The following is a 21,477-nucleotide window of genomic DNA, read 5'->3' on the forward strand; positions in this document are numbered from 1 at the left end:
TGAGTTGAATTTTGATACATGGGATATGTTCAATCAGGATTCTTGGGAATCCTGGAGAAGGTATCTCCACAATGGGAGAGAAATTCAACTACATGTGCTCTACACTTACTCCCCATTTCGGCTTCCAGCACGTGTCCTACTTGCCACTTAGATTTCATTTGCTTTGATATTTTCAGTAATTACAAAAGCATTTATTAACATCCTTAAAGTCTTCAAAAGCATACCCAACTAAAATTCCAGTAAAATTTGAATCTCTATCGTGGGCTGAATTGTGTCCACTCGTAATTGATATATCAGGGAGCGGGAATTCCCGCCCCCTTTAAAGGCCCTTCTAACTGGACTAAAAATCAGATTGGCACGAAGCAGATTGACAGGGGAAAATCTGATTTAATAGCATATGCACAAGGAAATCATACAGGCATGGAAATTCCACAGACAGGCGAAATGAGGTATATATGTTATTCTGAACCAAGGAGAAAGTAGTAGGGGTCTGGGACTTCAGAGGAAAGGAATGTTATTCACAGGGTGATAAGAAGAGATGTTTGGTAATTAGATGTTTGCCCTGTCATGTAGATGAGTCACTCGGATAAAATTTATCTTTGCTAATAGCTCTTATTCTGGAAAGACCCTCCAATTTAGATTCTTCTATGTAGTTAAGGGTGTGAGAGAAGTTTCTCCTGGGCCCACAAGGTCTCCATTGCTTGCCAAAGAGGCACATTCTCAAGGGGCCTGTCCGAACCCCTTCAAGTCCCAACCGCTAATAACTCAGAATGTGACTGTATTCGGAGATAGAACGTTTAAAGAGGTAATTAAGGTAAAATGAGTGGGCCCTATGGATGGGCCCTAATCGAATATGACTGGTGTTTTTATAAGAAGAAATTAGGACGCAGATGTGTTTGCCCAGAGGAGAGACCATGAGAGGACAGAGAGAAGGCAACCATCTGTAAGCCCGAGAGAGAGTTCTTAGTAGAAACCTTATCTTGAATCCTTAATCTTGAACTTCAAGCCTTCAGAAGTACGAGAAAAGAAATTTCTATTATTTAAGCCACCTAGTCTGTGGTATTTTGTTATGGCGGCCCTAGCAAGTTAATACAATGTTCTTCCTATGGGGTCTTTTTCCTCTATATTTTGTTCAAGGATTGAAGTAGATTTGCTTTATTTTCTTGGTGCATAATTTCCTTCAAAAAGGTTTTTTCTTATAACAACTTTCTTCTCCAGTAATGAAGAGTAGAAATCAAGCAGATTCCTATACACAGTTGTTATGGAATAGACTAAAATAAATCCTTATCACGTTCCTGCAAACTTATATGAATATTATGAGGTTTAAGCTACAGGAAAGTTGATATGGGAGAGGTTATTTTAAACAGGAATTTCTCCCATGAGGTTTTCTCCTTTTAAACACAACAGCGTGGGTAATGTTATTTCCCAGAAATTCTCTGAGAACATTTCTCTTAAGAAAAACATTAAGGGGGCACCTGGGTGGCTCAGTTGATTGAGCATCTGATTCTTGACTTTGGCTCAGGTCATGATCTTACAGTTCATGAGTTCAAGCCCCACGCCGGGCTCTATGCTGACAGTGTGGAGCCTACTTGGGATTCTCTCTCTTTTCTCTCTGCCCCTCCCCTGCTTGCCCTCGATATCTCTCAAAATAAATAAAAATAAACTTAAAGAATAAAAAGAGAGAAAAACATTCAGGAGGAGAGAAATATACATCCTAAGGGATGCTACATGCTTCTCACCCAAGAAGTGATCTGAAAGCCTATCTTCTATGTGTGGCTGCTGTGTGGTTACACAAGAATTTATGGCTTCTCACTTTTATACCACATGGGAAGGAGGTAGTGAGCAAAGTAGAAGCAACAATGAGAGAACAGCATGGAAGGGTTTGAGGGATTGAAAGAGGAAAGGAGTTTTAACTGTCATGAGGAGTGAGGAAACATATGTAGAGATATCGAAGGAAGATTTCCTTTCTTTTTTCTTTTCCCTGTGAAAGACTTCCGTATTAATCTTTAAGGAAACCTACTAAAGATCTTTATTTTTATCAAAGTTAGTCTCATTATCTTTGAATGAGACTCCCCCCCCCAAAAAAAAACTGGGTTCTGTTTGTAGATTACACAAACTTCCTCCAAAAGGCATCTTCTAGGCCCAGCTGTTCTCATTTCCTGGATCTAGGAAATTTCTGATAATATGAGTGAAGTGGGTAATTCCTGTCTACTTTCTTTTTTTTTTTTTTTTAAATTTTTTTTTTCAACGTTTATTTATTTTTGGGACAGAGAGAGACAGAGCATGAACGGGGGAGGGGCAGAGAGAGAGGGAGACACAGAATCGGAAACAGGCTCCAGGCTCCGAGCCATCAGCCCAGAGCCCGACGCGGGGCTCGAACTCACGGACCGCGAGATCGTGACCTGGCTGAAGTCGGCCGCTTAACCGACTGCGCCACCCAGGCGCCCCTCCTGTCTACTTTCTGAGACAAAGAGTTCGTTCTTTGTTTTCCATGGAACTCCAGTAGAGCTATAAGTTGTATAGCTGAAACCAGGTCATATAATCCATGTACTTTCTCTATAACTAGGGCAGAGAATGTCGGCACGTCTGGTATCTATTAATTTTTCCCCTAGCTGAAGTTTGGAAAATACGTGTTTTGAGACACACTCTGGGCTTAGGGAACATTTCTTCTTTGCGTGTGCATATGTGTGCACGTGTATGTGTGTGTATTTTGTTACTGTAATCAGCCAACTGGGAAAAAGCAACAAAAAATTTTAATGGCTGCAAATACATGAGTTCTTTATAGATACAAAATGTAGACATTTTGATGGTTAATCAGCATGTATGTAAACAGAAGGCATAGTCATAATTTTGTCCCATGATCATTGGGCACAAATAATAAGAACTGTATACAAATCACTATAATTAGTAAGCCACAGGCTCACTTTTAAAAGAAGGTAAACGTTGCAAATAATAATTATTGATATTTTGGGGCACCTACTATTTGCTAGGCATTGCATTAGGTATGCTAGTATATTAATTCCACAAAATAGTAGACACTTAAAAACTCTATAAACAAGAAATCTGAAACTCAAAGAATTAAGAAACATCCCACGATCACAGTTATCTCAATCATTTAGTGAGTGGGATAAACAATGGAGGAAGTCACAGAGGAAGAAGGGAGGGTTGCCTGAAAGACTCTAGAATCGAGGTACAAAGGTACTTCATCCAGTCTCCAGTAGCTAATGATATCCATAATGACGGTTTTCTCTTGTGTGCTATCATTGGGATGAAAAATAATAGGAGATTTCAAGCATATTGCCTCTTTCAATTCCTCCCCAGCCAAGAAGTTTCAATAAACAGATCACTGAGAACTTAAAAAATATGTCAGCAAACTTTACCCAGGCACTGGTGTTCAGTACCATTTTGCTTCATTAAAAAAAAAAAAAAATCAACAGAGAATGTGATCTACTTAGCTCACTAAAAACGTAAAAACATTATGGGGCGCCTGGGTGGTGCAGTCGGTTAAGCGTCCGACTTCAGCCAGGTCACGATCTCGCGGTCCGGGAGTTCGAGCCCCACATCAGGCTCTGGGCTGATGGCTCAGAGCCTGGAGCCAGTTTCCGATTCTGTGTCTCCCTCTCTCTCTGCCCCTCCCCTGTTCATGCTCTGTCTCTCTCTGTCCCAAAAATAAATAAACGTTGGAAAAAAAAAAAAGTAAAAACATTGTCTTTAGCATATGTAATTTTTTTTACCTTTTTTTTTTTTTTTTTTTTTTTTTTTTTGAGAGAGAGAGAGAGAGCAAGAGAGAGTGTGAGCGGGGAGGAGCAGAGAGAAAAGAGGGAGAGACAATCCTAAGCAGGCTCCACACTCAGCTTGGAGTCCTACAAGGGGCTCAATCACGGCTGTGAGACCATGACCTGGACCAAAATTGGGAATCGAAAGCTTCACTGACTGCGCCACTCAGGTGCCCTTAAATTTTTTTTAACTGGGCTCTTATAAAAGCCCAACTTCTGAGGCTGTAAAATGCAACAGCCCTCTTCCATTAAACAATTAAGTTTAAAAACAAGTTAGAAAGTTCCACCTCTCCCTTTGGGCTTAACTAATTTTTCTCCTGCTTTGTGGAATAAAGCGTCAGCGGGCTTCCATCGCCATCTGGTGGACAATGTACAGTCGTGTTCTGACTTGAGAAGACTGCAGGACGTGAGGAGGAGGGTGATTAATAAGAGTTTTATAATAATGCAATTAATCTGAAAGGAATGCATGGGAATATAACAAATCCATAGACAAAAACAGTTTATTTCTTGGTAATTATAAAGAGGGATCACTTTTAGGTGTTGGATCACAAACTAGGATGATGTGGAACCAAAGTAATGAAAATAATCTTTAGTCACACTCCACAGTGTATATCACTTCATAACTACTTCCAGCACCATGGACCAACTTAAGTAGAGATGTTTACTCAGCATTGTCATTTGAGAGGACAGGAAGTCTTCTATCTACATCCATTTTTTTTTTTTTTTTTATTAAGACAAGAGCCCCGAATGGGGGTTTTGTCTCCATTTTTTTTTTTTTTTTTTTTTTGGACAGAGAGAGACAGAGCATGAACGGGGGAGGGGCAGAGAGAGAGGGAGACACAGAATTGGAAACGGGCTCCAGGCCCAGAGCCTGATGCGGGGCTCGAACTCACGGACCGCGAGATCGTGACCTGGCTGAAGTCGGACGCTTAACCGACTGCGCCACCCAGGCGCCCCTCCATTTTTATTTCTATAATCCCACTTCTCTTACACCTCAACTCTGAACATTGAGGATCTACTCTGTTTTGGTAAGATTGTTCTATTTTCTTTAATTAAAAAAAATTCATTTTTTAAAAAGTTTATTTTTTTTTTTGAGGGTGGGGGAGCACATGCACCTTCAAGTAGGAGAGGGGCAGAGAGAGAGAGAGAGAGAGAGAGAGAGAGAAAGAGAGAGAGAGAGAGAGAGAGAGAGAGAGAGAGAGAGAGAATCCTAAGCAGGCTCAGTGCTCTTAGCATGGATCCCATGAACCATGAGATCATGACCTGAGCCAAAATCAAGAGTCAAATGCTCAGCTGACTGAGCCACCCAGGTGCCCCCATTTCCTTTAATTTTAAAATACAGATAAGCCTTACGGGTAGCACACATCCTTAAAGAGCTAGGGCGGAGGGTTGCCTGGACTGCTCAGTCGGTTAAGCGTCTGACCCTTGGTTTCAGCACAGGTCATGATCTCAAGGCTTTTCAGTTCGGGCTATGTGTTAACAGCACGGAGGTTGCTTGGATTCAACTTCTCTCTATCTCCCTCTCTCTCTCTGCCCCTCCCTGGCTTTCTCTTTCTCTCTCTCTCTCTCAAAATAAATGAATAAACATTAAAAAAAAAAAAAAAAAGCTAGGGCAGAGATGTGGCTGGCAGAGGGAAAGAAGTGTGCAGTGCTCGTCACAGAATAGTTCCAAAACCCTGCCTTTCAGCACATTTACCTTGGTTAGATTGGCTGTGGGGCCCTTTCTGGTCAATGAGCTATGAATTAAAAATTTTAAAGTCCATATGATTCTAGGAAAGTAGTTTACAATTGACAATAGGCAGCAGAGTAAATTGAAAAATTCAGGGTGTTTTTTTTTTAAATTAGTTTCCTTTGTTATTTTTCCATTAATACAACAAATGATACATTAAATATATAGCTGGCTCAATGTCATCTTCTCCCATAATAAATATATCACAAATGGTATGATATGTGATAAAATATAATAACATTACTTTTTTCATACTCACCAAAACATATTTAGCTATATAAATAAATGCTGCCTTTCAAAACAATTTGAGTAAAGATATGCTGCTAGTATGCAAATACACTAGAAATCACAAGCCTCCATTTGTCCCCAGCCAAATGCTGCCACCTACTGGCCAGACTTCATTCATTGGTAAGCTACCACTGAACCTGACGGGAACCTTCCAAAACAGCCTCAGCCCCATAAGTAGTCATATCTGTTATGACTAGGGGCAAGTTTTAGGCCCTTCTAGTCTGCCAAGTCACATCCAAGCTGACCCTACCCTCCCTACATTGCATTGCTGACGATTCAATTTAGAGCCAGCCCTTAATGGTCGTGCAGGGTCCCTCCTCCCACCCAGACAGGATTTCCTCCCTTTAAAAAGCTCTGACCTGGGTGGCTTCGTGTGGGGCATGATGCATTAGGTTCTTCTTGTCTAGTTCCATTTAGTTTCCTTTCCCTCCGAACCTCTATCCTCTACTCCTTCACTGCATGCCCCTTCAGTTGACTGAACTCAGAGTAAGCACTGGACACAAACTGAGTAAGCCAGAGTCCCTCCAACCTGCCATCTGGGACACACAAAAATAATCCAGTCTCAGTTATTCTAGTTTGGAATTTGTCTCAATGGAGGAGCTGCAGATTCTGGAGCTGTAGGAGGCCATTTTCAACCATAGGGGATGCTTACCAACATTTCCCTCCTGTGCCTTATAATTCCATCACTGCTATCAGGGAAGAAAGGAAAGGAGGAAGAGCATGCAGGAAGGTATGAAAGATCCCTGTAAGTGGAGGACAAAGCCAAGAGGATGCATAGAAGGGGCAGAGCCAGGGATGAAGGGCTCGGTTCCAGCCCGATCCATAGTTTCAACCACAATCCTACTCCTCATAGAAACCCCCCACCTCAAAGAGAGAGAGAGAGAGAGGGAGGGAGAGGGAGAGAGAGAAACTCCCCTCCTTTCCACGTAAGCTCATTTGTTTCTGGCACCCAAACGAATTTGAATGAATACCTCCAAGCTTGTTGCGGGCTTCCTGATAAAATTATAAAAGGAAATGTCGTCACAAGCCAATCATACATCAGTTCGACTTACATTAAAATCGCCTTTTATGAGTTTGCTAAAATTGATACAGCAAATATTCAGAAAATGCTTATTCTGCAAAACACAATGCTTGTCAATCACAGGAATGCAAAGATTAGTAGGAACTAACTCTTTGGGAGAGCAAACAACAAGAAAAATAATCATAGGTAATGCATTCCATGACAGGAGTATAAATAAAGTGGCTTGGGACAGAGAAAAGAGTGATTTATTCAGATTTTTGAAAAAGCTTCATTTATCAAATGCCGAAATACTAGCAACATGCTGAGAAGTGTGTTGTGATCTGGAGACACAATGCAGAATAAACAATCTCTGACTTCAAGGAGCTTAACTTTTATCACAGAGTAAGTGGAAATGCATTTGGCACCCAAGGGAACAGCTAACCAAGTGCTAGATGTAAGAAGGCATTCAGAAGAGGAGATACGTTAAACTACTATGGAAAGGTACAAAGGTTAAATAGGATTAAACAGAAACGGAATAACAAAGAAAATCTCATGGAGGAAACTGGTATTGAGACAGTTCTCTCAGCAGCATTAGATTCTGCTTTCTGTCCTGGCTCCTGCCTGGTTTCTTCTCAGTCTTCTTGGTCCTGAGTTCCCTCTCCTTCTCTTTCCTCACTTTCTTGCTAGCGGTGTTTTAACTAACAAATATCTTGAGACCTGAGCTGCCATCAGTGAGTCCTGTTCACCAGCTGAGGTCTGTGTCCTCCATCAATTTTCTGGATCCCCTGGTGCCTTCCAGCATTTCTGCTGCCACCAGCAGGCTGACGGCTCCTGTGGCAGCCATACCCCCCTTGGAGGTCTCAGTCTCAGCCTAGAGATGCTTCTAGATTTTGAAAATTCCTTCCTTGTTCACTCTCCATTGGCTGTAGAGGAAGTAGTTGCCCTCTGCAGTTCCTATTTCTGTACCCCTGAGAATACTCTTAGAATCTCTGTTAGCACCTCACCATTTCATTGCTTCACAATTGCCGATGCTAAACATTTCTGTCAAAATAACCGATGTTGTTTTTTGTCTCCTGATTGGACCTTGGTTGATCTAACGAGGCAGTGGGGGAAGTTGGGAAGGACTGCACAAAAAGCACAAACCAAAATATAAAAGAATTCAATAATGTGACTTCATGAGAATGAAAGACTTTGCTCCTGGAAACACACCATGAAGAAAATGAAAAGACAGTCAGTGGAGTGGGAAATATTTGCAATACATACCTCTGACAGAAAAAAAAAAAATCTCTTGTATACAGAATATAATAAAGTATCTCAAAAATAAGAAGATGGCGTTAGTTTGCTTGGGCCGCCATAACAAAATACCACAGACTGGGTGGCTTAAACAACAGAACTTTCTTTTCTTAAAGTTTTGGGGACTGGAATTCCAAGACCCAGGTGTCAGCAAGTTTAATTTCTTCGAGGCCTCTCTCCTTGGCTTGCAGATGGTACCTTCTCGGTGTCCTCACCCTGTATTTCCTCCCTGTGCACATGTCTGTGTTCAAATCTGCTCTGCTTTCTTTTTAAAAATATTTTTTAATGTTTATTTATTCTTGAGAGAGAGAGAACGAGAGAGAGGGAGGCACAGAATCCAAAGTAGGCTCCAGGCTCTCAGCTGTCAGTACAGAGCCTGATGCGGGGCTTGAAATCACAACTGTGAGATCATGACCTGAGCTGAAGTCGGATGCTTAACCGAGTGAGCCATCCAGGTGCCCCAAATCTTTGCTTCTTTTAAAGACCATTGAGACACTTGCAGATGGTTTGTATGGCCAGTGCCTTCTGTCCATTGCAATAGTCCCTTTTCTCTGATTGCAAGAATCCTTTTAAATACAGTCTCTCCTTAGCTATGTCCAGATTTGTGTCTATTTGGCATTTCTTTCCTGCCTACTGTGGTCAGCAGCGGGGCAGCCTAGTAGGAACATGCCAATTGCAAGCTGATAAGGAATGTGTTTTCCAGGGCCTGTTACATAATTTTTGGGGACCACTGCAAATGAAAATGCAGGATACCTTGTCAAACAAACAGGGGACAAATACCATTAAAGATACTAATACATGTTTTGTCTCTTCTTCAAACTGTCTCTCTCAACTTATGATGTCTTTTATTATTTCATGTCGTTTTAAATAAAGAAAAAATAAAAATTAAAAAAATGTTTGTTTATTTATTTAGTTTTGAGAGAGAGAGAGCATAAGCAGGGAGGGGCAGAGAGAGAGAGGGAGACACAGAATCCACAGCAGACTCCAGGCTCGAGGTGTCAGCACAGAGCCCGACATGGGCCTTGAACCCACGAACTGTGAGATCATAACCTGGGCAGAAGTCAGAAGCTTAACTGACTGCGCTACCCAGGCATCCCAGAAAAAATAAAAACTTTAATTATCGACGTGAGCTTTACCATTCATCTCTACATTGCGCAATACCAGTTTAAATGCAAATATAGAAGCTTTTTTTCCTTCTTAGCTTGTACATGCATATGCATTTTGTTCTTACTAGAAGAGTGGAAATGCTGCATAAAATGAACTCAACTCTTTTTGCACTTATTTATACATGCACAGCCTACATTCCAGCTTCCTGATGAATAAGGATGGACCAAAGGGAAAAGGAGCTATGTGCTCTCCTATATCTCCCTCTCCTCCTGTGTCATCATTTTTGGCATAAATTGTTCGCTAATATCAGGAAGTTATGTGAATAAGGAAAGATATGGTAGCGTTCCTTGGTCCGGTGGCCTAGAACACCATTGTCTTCTTTCTGCATTCAAAGCGAGTTCTTGTTTGAATGAAAAGTGGCTTCTTGGGATGTATTAGGCCTCCACCCACCCTGCCCCACCCAATCATAGACCCAACATGCTTACCTTTGTTCTGGCCTTGAGTCTAGATGAAATTCCATCTCCTCCACTGTCACCACCGGCCTAGGGCAAGCTGTGGTTTCTGATCACTTGGACTGAAGTAATCTACTGACTAGTCTTTCTGTATCCATTCTTGTTCCCGTAATCCATTTTACACGCTGCAGCCAGAGCCATCTTCTCAGCACATTTGATTGTGTTATTCCCCCGTTAAAAAGCCCTTTAATACTTTGAGAATGATGACAAATATGATCCACAGACTCTTGTAAATTTTGCTCTTACATTTTCTTTTGGTTTCAGTCTGCAGCGTGCTCCCTATGAATGCTCCATTCCTGACTAGTGGCCTTGCAGCTCCTTGATCAGCCCATTTCTTTTGACCTTTTCCTAGAGAACTCTTCCCCATCTGCACTCCATCCCCTCCTTCACCTAATTAAAGCCCACTCATCCTTCAAATTAACGTTCCAATGTCCCTTCTTCAAGGAAGCCGTCTCTTCTCTCTGGCAAATTCTAATCTTATAATTATTTTTTCATAGAACCATCTGCCTCTCCTTTGCAGCACTCAAAACAGTTGCAATTTCATATTTATTTTTATGGTTATTTTATTCCTATCTATATTTTCTAGAGTATAAATGAAGAGAAGAAACCCCTTTTCTGCATATCTTTTTTGGCTTGTTTTCATAACATCTATCAGTAGGTGGTGATTGTTTACTCATGAGATAACCTGAATAATGAGTCTTCCATAAAGACCTTATCTGTTTTGTTTACTGTTATTCCGCCCACCCTGCCTGTACCTAGAAGCTTTCCTGATACATAGTAAAGAGCTTAACAATTAATCATCGGATGAACAATAGCCAAAATGATCAGACTTTTCTTTTGAAATTCCAAAGAATTGCTGATTCCAATGAGTGCTTAAATAGGATTGCAGATAATCCTACTGTCCTGACATCTGAACATCTGAACACTCCTACCTTTTTCCTTTGCTTGCAATTTTACCTTAGTCTCTTTCAAAATCTCAGTTGCAGAATGGGTATAATCCTCTGGTCCTTTGTGGTGAGGAATTTGAAGGATTCACTGTATCTTGCTTTATTGCATTATTGTGTTCATCAGCGTCTCTGTCTTCTTGTCCACTCACCTGTGGGCCCCTTCCTTTTGTGTCTGTCGCTGATGTGGTCTTTGTTGATAGCCCCTCCTTTTTTGCGTTTTTGGCCAGTCTCATAGTGTTCTCAACATCTGTTATGGTTTAGAGGGACTCTGCCTGGAAATAGAAGTTCTTTCCAGACCATGATATAAATTTCTAGTGAAAGCGAATGAATATATAGCAAGAAACAACATTTCACAAGGAAGTTGCCCGGGAAGTGGCCTGTTGTAGTAAAAAGAGGCATTTGCCTGTTATCCCGTCCCAGTAGCCTGATCACCCTGACCTGATCGGGGCTTTGCATCACATTGTGTGGTTTGTTGCTCTATCCTCAGCAGACTGTGTGGATTACGGTATGTACATTGGCACTTGTTATACAGCAAGTGCAAACAGCTGGGTTTCTTGCCGTTCATCCAGTGCCAAGATATTATTCCTCATAAGACCCTTTAACTGCTTTTGCAGTTAGTAACATCAGTGACTGGGAAATCAAACATTTTATCTAGTGGTTTGTTAACCGAAGGCTATTTTCCAGATGTTTTCTAGAGCTGTTCTTCAGATGTTGATTTGTGGTGGCGTTGATATTTTCTTTCTATAGCATTTTATTATTTTTGAGCAGTGATATTTAATTTAGTTAGGGGAAATGTCTTTTCCAAACTCTTTGTTTCTGATGACACACAGTTATTTTGTGCCTCATGTTAATCCCACAAACTACAGGACTTGGCCCGATTATAGACAGGACTAGACAATAGAAGCGTTAGAAGAGCTGCTGTACCAGACTTTTACTTCTGTCGAAGCTACCAGAGACACTGACAGATTATAGGCGTAGGGAATTTTAGGGCCGGGGGGATTATTTATGAAGATCCCCTCTTTATTCGCAAAACGTAACTGGAACTCACAGACGCTAACTGATTTTGCCCTGGGCCACACAACTCGTTGTAAAATCAGAACTGGAACTTAGGTCTCCTAAGATACAGGGGAGGGGAAACCTTTTTCCTATGCTTCTCACCTGGAGGCACATAGGTGGATTTGTTTGCCCCGTTCAGTGGCCGAGGGCTGCATTCACTGGCAAAGAGGTTTCCTGACAACATTTTGAAGAGACGGGACAAACTCCCACTGCCAGTCCACAGGAAACATCACTTTTTCCCATTGGCACACTGCTGGCTCTCTCTTCTTACAGGCTTGCACTGAGGTATCACCCAGATGGAATTACTCTCGTGAAAAGCCATTTTGCCAGGAATCGTTTCTATGACTCTACTCCAATCCCTCCTTTCTCTCCACAAGCTCTCTCCCACCACACAAACCCACCAAGGGCCTCTTAAAGCTTGGTGATCATCTGTTTCTCCATCCATAGTGAGAGAGGAAGGGAAAAGAATCAGTTCAGTATGCTGTGGGGCAGAAAAGTTTTGAGAGTTTGACAGCAGTTTATAAATAAGTCAGGGTAGTTGTTGCAGACAATGGGAAGTATATATGGGAAACAGCATCGTAAAAAAATGTATTCATTGAGAATGAAGGATGACAGCATACAGTCCAAACCCCCAAAAGCTTAACAGAAATTCTAATAAAACTGTAGGTAAGCTTACATTATATTACACAAGTTTTTAAACTCTGGATCTGGGCCGAAAACATCACCTGCTTTAGGTCTTCAAATAGACACTTGAGCTCCAGAGTAATACAATTGACCAGCAAACCACTGTCAGATTTGGTTGTAATCTATAGACTGTCAACTTGGGGGTAACTGGTAAAGTAATTTTTGGTCTCTTTTTGTCTGTTTTAATTCGTGATATTTCTCTGCAGCTAGCTTTACAAGAGAAATTGAAACACAGCTGCTGCCCTGTAAATCCACAAAGTGGAATAAGCAGTGTCCAGTGAAAGAACAAGTCTCCCAGAATAGCTCCTCTAACAATCCTGCTTGCCTCCCTTACTGGAATCCTTCCTTGTGGGCTCAACGATGATTCATGCGTGGAAGGCAGTGGAACTTGATTCAAAGGCACAGTAGGACAGAAAGGATGCCATAACTTGCTGTTAGGAATTGGAACTGATGAATCAACAAAAGCAGAGAAGTCCTGGAATACCAGCTACAAAATCAGAGCCAAAACTTACCCCTTTGGGAAGATACCTGATGACTCTTATTTGACTCTTATTTGTCAACTCTTTCACTATTTGTTGTTCTTTAAGCATGTATGAATTTAGCATGCTACTAAATTTGTTCATACTATTGTCTTGTAACATCCACCAGCCCGGAACACAAATATGGTCAGCAGACTGGGGCTGTCCAGGCTGGCATCACCTGTAAGGCGCTCCTCTCCCCTGGCAGGTCAGACTTCACTGCACTGCTGTACAAGGACCTCCCGTCCCAAATGCCTGACTCACCAGCCTTAGCTCCTCCACGTTCTCCCTCCTCCCCTTTGGCTTTCAACATTGACGCCTCTCCAGGGCTGGGTCCTCACTCTACTCCTTCAGCTCAATGCTTAAATGTACTCTCTTGGGTTTTGAGTTTATTTTTCCCCTCAGCCACATTTTCATTGCCCCTCTCTGTCTTGAAGCATTCACAGACAATGTCAGGGTAACCATGCCCTTCCATGCTTGGCTTCACTCTTGAGATTTAACAGACCATATCCTGCCCTTTGGGACAGTTTCATTCCAGTGAGATCCAGGTATGTTAAAGAAGTGGTGATACACACACACACACACACACACACACACACACACACATATATATATCTATATATCTATATATATCTATATATATATATATATCTGTCAGCACAGATCCCTATGCAGGGCTCAATCTCATGAACTGAGAGATCATGACCTGAACCGAATCATCAAGAGTTTGATGCTTAACCAATTGAGCCACCCAAGTGCCCCAAGGGGTGGTATATTTTTAAAGTGATACTTTATTTTATTTATTTTATTTTATTTTTGAGTAACCTCTACACCCTAGGTGGGGCTCAAACTCACCATCCTCAGATCCAGAGTGGCATGCTCTATCAACTGAGCCAGCCAGGTGCCCTTAAAGTGATATATGTTTTGTTTTATTCAAGGTGGTTGAAATAAAGAGCGATGTAAAGGTAGATGTGTAAAAAAATGTTAAGGAAGAATGAGAGGGTGAGTAAACTCACCTGTTCGTATTGTTTAGCTATTAAAAAAAAAAATTCATTCCCCAAAGTGTTCCAAAGGAATATGATTCGATGGTATTAACATGTAGTTATATTAAAATGTTCTGTATTCATTTGGTATGTATATTTGATTTGGTGTGTATATTTGATTTACTTGATGTATATTTGATTTATTTGATTCATTTGGTATGTGTATTAAACTCTCAGCTTCTTAAGGGCAGAGACTGAATTTTCATTTCTCTTATTTCCCTTGCTGAATAGGCACTCAATTTTTTAAGTGACAAACTGACAGATTCATTAAATCAAGGCCTGTATGTCAGGAAGTGTGAGCCGTTGATCTGTGTACAGATGTCACCACCCTTTTAGAAGACAATTCCTGAGAATGACAGACTTGGTAAATCACACTGTGTGAGCATTATTCCCTCTGCCTCCCCACTCAACCCCAAAATGTTGACATTTTTATTCAGATGAAATTCCATTAAAATGAATATCGAGGAATGACTTTATCAAGAGAACAAAAATGGGGACCTTTGCCCAGTAAAAGTGGTGCGGTGTGTGTGTGGGGGGGGGGGCAGGGCGTGGGCACAAGGTTGGGAAACAATTGGAGCGGCAATGTCATGAAAAGGGCAATATTTAGCCTGAGGGGCCCGTGGGAGCAAGAGGCGGCTGTCGTTGGCAGGACACTTACCCCTTCCCTCTTGCATTGCTTTGTGACTTTGGAAGGAATGCAGAAAGAGGCCTTACCACTACTCTTCCCCTCTCTCTGTACCACTATGTCCTCACTGTCTCCCCTCTGGTTCAGACTGTTACCATCTTGGATCTGGATTATTGTTAATAGTCTCCTAATTTGTTTTTCTGCTTCGAATTCTCCTTCTTCTAACCCATCCAATATGTCCTGATCAGATTAATCTCTCTGGAGCATCCAGCTGATTGTGCCAATTGTTTAGCTATAATGTTCAGGCACGTTGATTTCAATTACCCTTCTTTCTTCGGTTCAATATTCCGCGACATCCACAGTCCCCCTCTAACCTAGGTGTTCTGATCATCTACACTCTTCCTGTATGTTCCTTCCAAGAAATGAGACTCACTTTTCCTCCAACACGCCCAAGGCTTCTGCCTCAAAGTTCTACCATAGCTGGTTGTCCTTTACTGCCGTGTCTTATATCTGGAACTTTCCCGTATTTCACGACCTAGTTTAAAAGCTGCTTTGTCCATGAAATGTTCCCTGAACATCCCTCTAGAAGTGTTATCTGCCACCTTTGTTTTTTCACTGCATGTTGTGTCTTCATATTTCTTGAGATACCTATCATTTTCTACCTTTTGTCGTTTGTATTTGTGTTCCTGAACTGAGTGGTTGAGTGCTCTGGGTCAGACAGCTTAGATTTTAATTTAAGGTCTGGTCACTTATGGGATCTTGGTTATTACCCTTTTTAAGTCTTGCATTCTTCATTGGGAAATTGATAATAATCATAATTATTTCATAGGGGTTTTTTTTGATGAGGATTAAATGAGATAATGAATGTAATACACTTAACTCAGTGCTTGACACATAGTAAATGGTCAAAGAATTGTGTTATTTTGTTTGTTATTATTGTTGTTTTAATTTCCTTTCTAGGCTCTAACTTCGGTAAGAGTTAAAATCTCTCTATATAGCAGAGATCAGCAAACCTTTTCTTGTGAAAGGCCAAACGATATTTTAGGCTTGGCAAGCAACACACACCTCTGTCACATATTGTGAAATAATAGAAAAAATATATATTGGTTTCTGCCCCTGGTTTCGGGCACAGAGCGACTGAATCCCTTGTAGTTTTCCTAAGCGATAAGAGCACTGAGAGCATCTTTTGTTGTAATGTTTGATCTTTGATCTCAGTTCCTGACACAGGGGTCCTGAAACCTTTACAATTTTCTGGGTGATAGGAGTGTGTTTTGTTCTAATGAGGCAACTCCGGGCGGTCTCCTGGATGGGGACTGGTCACCAAAAAGACCAAGCCATGATGAGAAGCTTAGAGTTTTCAGCCCAACCTCCCCTTCTCCAGAGAGGGGAGAGGAGCTGAAAATGAAGTTAATACTCGATCATGCCTACGACAGGAAACCTCCATAAAATCCTAATAGTATGGGGTTTGGATTGCTTTCAGGTTGGTGAACACATCCACATACCCCAACCACACAGAAACAAACTCCTGTGCTGGGGATCCTCCCAAGACCTCCCCCTACGTATCTCTTCATCTGGCTGTTCACCTGTGCCTTTTATCACATCCTTTAATAAGTGGGTAAACGTGTTTCCCCCGAGTTCTGTGAACTGCTCTAGCAAAGTAATCAGACCCAATGAGGGGGTTGTGGTTTGGCTCCAATTTGTAGTCAAGTTGGACACAGGTTGTGGGTAGCCTGGGGACCTACTACTTGCAACTGGCATCTGAAGTGGGGGGCAGTCTCACGGGCTGTTGACCTGTGGGATTTGGAGCTATCTCCAGGTAAAAAGTGTCAGAATTGAATGACCCCATAGGACACCCAGCTGGTTTCAGAGGCTTGCTTAGTAGGGAACTCCCCTACCTCCATATCTGGTTGTGAATGTGGTCATAGGAGAAGAGTAAAGGAGACTTGTAAGAGGGAAAAACTGAGTTTTTCCTAAGACACACATTCTTTCCTTTTACAAAAATCTCTGAAAATGCAAAGTTCATCCCCAGCTCACACGCTGTATAAAACCTCAATTTGCTGACCCCAGCTAAATAGCCTACAGAGCTCACATCAGTGATTCGTGGATATAAAAGTTAACTGAAGAATGTTGCCTCATTGATTGAGTGATGATGACCTGACTGAGTTCTATAGGAGCGCCTCTATGCTTTTTTACCTTTTGCAAATGACTCTATTTTTCTCCCTTCCACCCTGCACCATTTGAAGTCCTGACTCTTTTCATGTGTCAGACCTAGGAACAAGTTGGATGAAGGCCCCCTAAAGTGTGGAGGCAGGGTGAGTTGCCTCTCCTACACAGCTGTGCCTCTCTGGGTCTCTAACACAATCCAGCAGGGGAGCTGTGTGCATGAGGTTAAATTATACTGGGGAGAAAAGTGTTAAGAGTATTGGAACAATGTTAAATGTTGTCTTATTGCAATTAGATGGCAGCTATTTATGTTTCTCCATGAATGTGTAAAATCCTCTCTCCCATGCTAGTTTTAATTGAATGTCTGACAAATCCAACTTTACTGTGACAAAAGAAAATGAGAATGTTGGTATTAGCATACCTTTTCCCCTTATTAACTACGTACATATCAACACCTGGGATCATGTGCATTATTTTCTCCCTTGTGCCTTGGTTTTATCACAACAACCTCAATTACCTCTATTAAGCATCTTTCCATAGATATACAGGAATGTGAGTGAGAATAAATGGCTTAACTGAGAATTTTTACTACTGGCAATTTGGATGTTGGCTCTTTTTTCCTTATAAAGTCTATTTTAGAAAAGAATTGACACGGGGCACCTACGTGGCTCAGTCAGTTAAGCCTCCAACTTCAGCTCAGGTCATGATCTTGCAGTTTGTGAGTTTGAGCCCTGTGTGGGGCTCTGTGCTGACAGCTCAGAGCCTGGAGCCTGCTTCGGATTCTGTGTCTCCCTCTCTCTCTGCCCCCCATCCCCCTGCTCACATTCTGTCTCTCACTCTGTCACAAAAAAACCCCCAAACCATTAAAAAATTTAGAAAAGAGTTGATACGACACATTAAATTTGAAGCCCTGACTGTATGTGTATCTTCACATGTTTGAAATGCTTCTCTTTAATTACTCCATAATTGTGAGGCTTATTATCATTCTTTTTATTATGTAAACTCTATGAATTCACTTATGGGCGGACCAGAGCAATATTCAGAAATATCTATACATCAGTAATATCTATACACATTGCATTTCTTAGCCAATTTCATACCTTGAAAGGTAATAAAGTGATTCTTCTTAGAGTACAAAAATGTCCACTAGGTGCTGCTGCTGTGCACCGAATTAGCTAAAAGAGCCTGAAGAAATACATAATATTAATAATTCCACCCACAAATTCCTTATCATAATCGCTTAAGCAATTATTATTGGTAAGGCAAATAAGAAAATAAATGGTACATAACTTGTTTCTATATAACTTTGAAGACACTGTTATTTGCAACTTGTGTTTCATACATGGAAAGGAAATGTCTTAGGAGAAAAGCTAAAAAAAGTCAATACTAATTTTTATTTTTCAATAAAGCAACAAAAGCAATATAGAAAAAGAGAAATTTGAGAGAATGCAAAAAATCAGAGATAAAGTATATATATAGACTTCAGACAATGCTATGCTTTTAATATAGAAAAACTTTTGGTTAATATAACAATTATTAATCTAGAAATCTAATACAATTCTGTAGCAATCAAGCTAAGTCTTGAAAGGTAAAACCTTAATTTTGATTCTGGTCCAAATTCAATACTTATTCATTTTATTTCCATGCTTAAGAAGTGATAGTTGCCAAAATATAAACATCAACTGTAAATTTTACGAACTATGCTTTCATTTATCTTTTAGGATTGAGATGGTGAAAGTTCTATGGTGGTGTTGGCTATGGGAATACCCAAGACTAGTTTAAGAAGGTTAGGGGGTTGGGATGCCTGCGTGGCTCATCAGTTAAGCGTCTGGCTCAGCGCATGAGCTCACGGTTTGTGGGTTCAGGCTCTACGTTGGGCTCTGTGCTGACAGCTCAGAGCCTGGAGGCCGCTTCTGATTCTGTGTCTCCCTCTGTCTCTGCCCCTCCCCTACTCATGCTCTGTCTCTCTTTCTGTCTCAAAAATAAATAATAAGCACTAAAAAATAATTAAAACAACAACAACAACAACAACAACCAGGCTAGCTAGGGGGCAATAAGAGCTTGCCTTCTGTTATACTCACTAGTCTAATCACTGCAGTCGGTTGAGGAGAGGAAAAGTTGAAACGTGGAATATTTCTCTCTTACCATTAGTTTCCATTTTGTGCAACTTATGGGGAAGGAGAGTTGACCAAACTGCAGACTGTGCACCTTTCCCCTCCTGAGCAGCGAGCGAGGCCCACAATGAGAGCATTACTGCTGCTTCGGTACTTTCCCTCTTATGGAACAAATTTGCAAGGTCTGCAGCAGTGATTCATAGTTCAGGAAAGACACACCTTCCAGAAGCAAAGATGAAGAAAGAAGGATATTCTATGTTTAGTCTTTGCTATTTTTACCCTTCTGGTTTTCAGCGAAATTGTGTACAATCGTTTGGTTATGGTGACCCATTAATTCATGAAACAGAAGCTTCATTTGAGTCAATGGCTTCTTTTTTCAAACTTAAAAAGAAAATGAATCTATATGTTCTTGTCCTTTCTCTATAGTATGTTCTGTTATTTTACTAACTCAAAGTCTATCCAATTATTCTGGACTCATCTTGAATAAAAATTCAGTGTTTCACATGAATAGCTAAATAATGATTAGTGGTTTAATTAAAAATAAACAAACATAAGGACCAAATTAGTTTTTTTCCCCAGTCCTTTTTTATAATATGCACCAAAATTACTGTTGTACTTAGGAAGTATTTTTAAGATAGAAGCTGACCTTACTGGTACTGAAATATTTGAACCTTATGGTTGTGTCATATGGCAGGGACCTTGTGCCTTATAAAAAAATATCATTTATATATTTAGTCACACATAACTTCTTATTTCTTTAACATCTGCCTCTTCCATTGGACTATAAAAACCCCAAGGACTTATTTTGTATAAAGAGTGTCTATACAAATAGGTGCTTAAAATATTTTGTAGGCTGAAAAACATTTTTTTTTTTGTAAAATAAACTAAAAAAATGTATTAAAAAAGATAAGCGTTTCTGAATTAAACAAATGAAATATCAGCCAGGGAGCATTTGGTTCCAGACTACCATAATAAAGTGAATATCTCAATAAGGCGAGTCAAATGAATTTTTTGGTTTCCCAGTGTATAAAAAGTTACATTTATACTATACTGTATAGGAACATGCCTTCCTCACTAAGCTTAATCATTTCTAGTTGTTTTAAAAAAAATTTTTTTTTTGGGGCGCCTGGGTGGCGCAGTCGGTTAAGCGTCCGACTTCAGCCAGGTCACGATCTCGCGGTCCGGGAGTTCGAGCCCCGCGTCGGGCTCTGGGCTGATGGCTCAGGGCCTGGAGCCTGTTTCCGATTCTGTGTCTCCCTCTCTCTCTGCCCCTCCCCCGTTCATGCTCTGTCTCTCTCTGTCCCAAAAATAAATAAACGTTGAAAAAAAAAATTTAAAAAAAAAAAAAAATTTTTTTTTTAACGTTTATTTATTTTTGAGACAGAGAGAGACAGAGCATGAACGGGGGAGGGTCAGAGAGAGAGGGAGACACAGAATCCGAAGCAGGCTCCAGGCTCTGAGCTGTCAGCACAGAGCCCGATGCAGGGCTCGAACTCACGGACCGTGAGATCATGATCTGAGCCAAAGTCGGCCGCTTAACCGACTGAGCCACCCAGGTGCCCCAACATTTCTAGTTTTTGAGTTAAGGTGGGAGACATGTGACTTCCTTTCACTTGAACACATACAGGCATTGTAGGGTTATTAATTGGCCTGATTTCAAGATTGTTGTGTCTCTGAGAATAGGGAGGCCTGAGGAGAGGGACAGAGGGAGGGAATGGCTGCTGTGTAGAGTAGTCAGAACAAACACAATATTTATCAAGTTCACTGTCTTATATGGGTGTGGTTTGTGATGCCTGCAAACAATTACAATAGTTACATCAAAGATCACGTCATAACAAATGCAATAATAATGAAAAAGTTTGAATATTTTGAGGGGCGCCTGAGTGGCTCAGTCAGTTAAGTGTCAGACTCTTGGTTTTGGCTGAGGTCATGATCTCGTGGTTTCATGAGTTCAAGCTCAGTGTGGAACTTGTAGCCTGCTTGGGATCTCTTTCTCTCGCTCTCTCTCTGCCCCTCCCCAAACCGTGCTGTCTCTATCTCTCAAAAAATAAATACATAAACTTAAAAAAAAGAAAAAGTTTGAACTATTTTGAGAATTACTAAAATGTGACCCAGAGACACAAAGTGAACAAATGCTGTTGGAAAAATGGCACCAATAGACTTGCTCGACGTAAGGTTGCTACAATTCCTCAATTTGTTAAAAAGCTCAATTATCTGAAAAGTGCAGTAAAGCAAAGTGCAATAAAATGAGGCACGCCTGTACAGTTTTCAGCACCTTGTTTCTTGACTCTGCTCTTTCATAATTAGTGTAACACTTGGATAACAAGACAGCTGCTTAATACTTTCTGGTTGCATCCCTGGCCTCCAGTTATGTTAGATATGCCAAGTCCATAAAAACACCAAGTGATTTAATTAATTCCAGTAAGTATTTATTGCACACTTCTTGTGCTCGGTTTTGTGCTATATTCTATTCATGCCCTCATGTTTATTCCTTTGTACCTTTATTGATGGTGATCTTTCTACCTTGAATGCTTTTCCCTTTCTTCTTCATTTATGTAACTGCTTATTCCATAAGACGTATCTCGGGCATCACCGACCCCATAAAACCTTTCTTGAACCATA

Source organism: Prionailurus bengalensis, chromosome B1 (genome assembly GCF_016509475.1).
Source record: "Prionailurus bengalensis isolate Pbe53 chromosome B1, Fcat_Pben_1.1_paternal_pri, whole genome shotgun sequence".
Classification (NCBI taxonomy): Eukaryota; Metazoa; Chordata; class Mammalia; order Carnivora; family Felidae; genus Prionailurus; species Prionailurus bengalensis.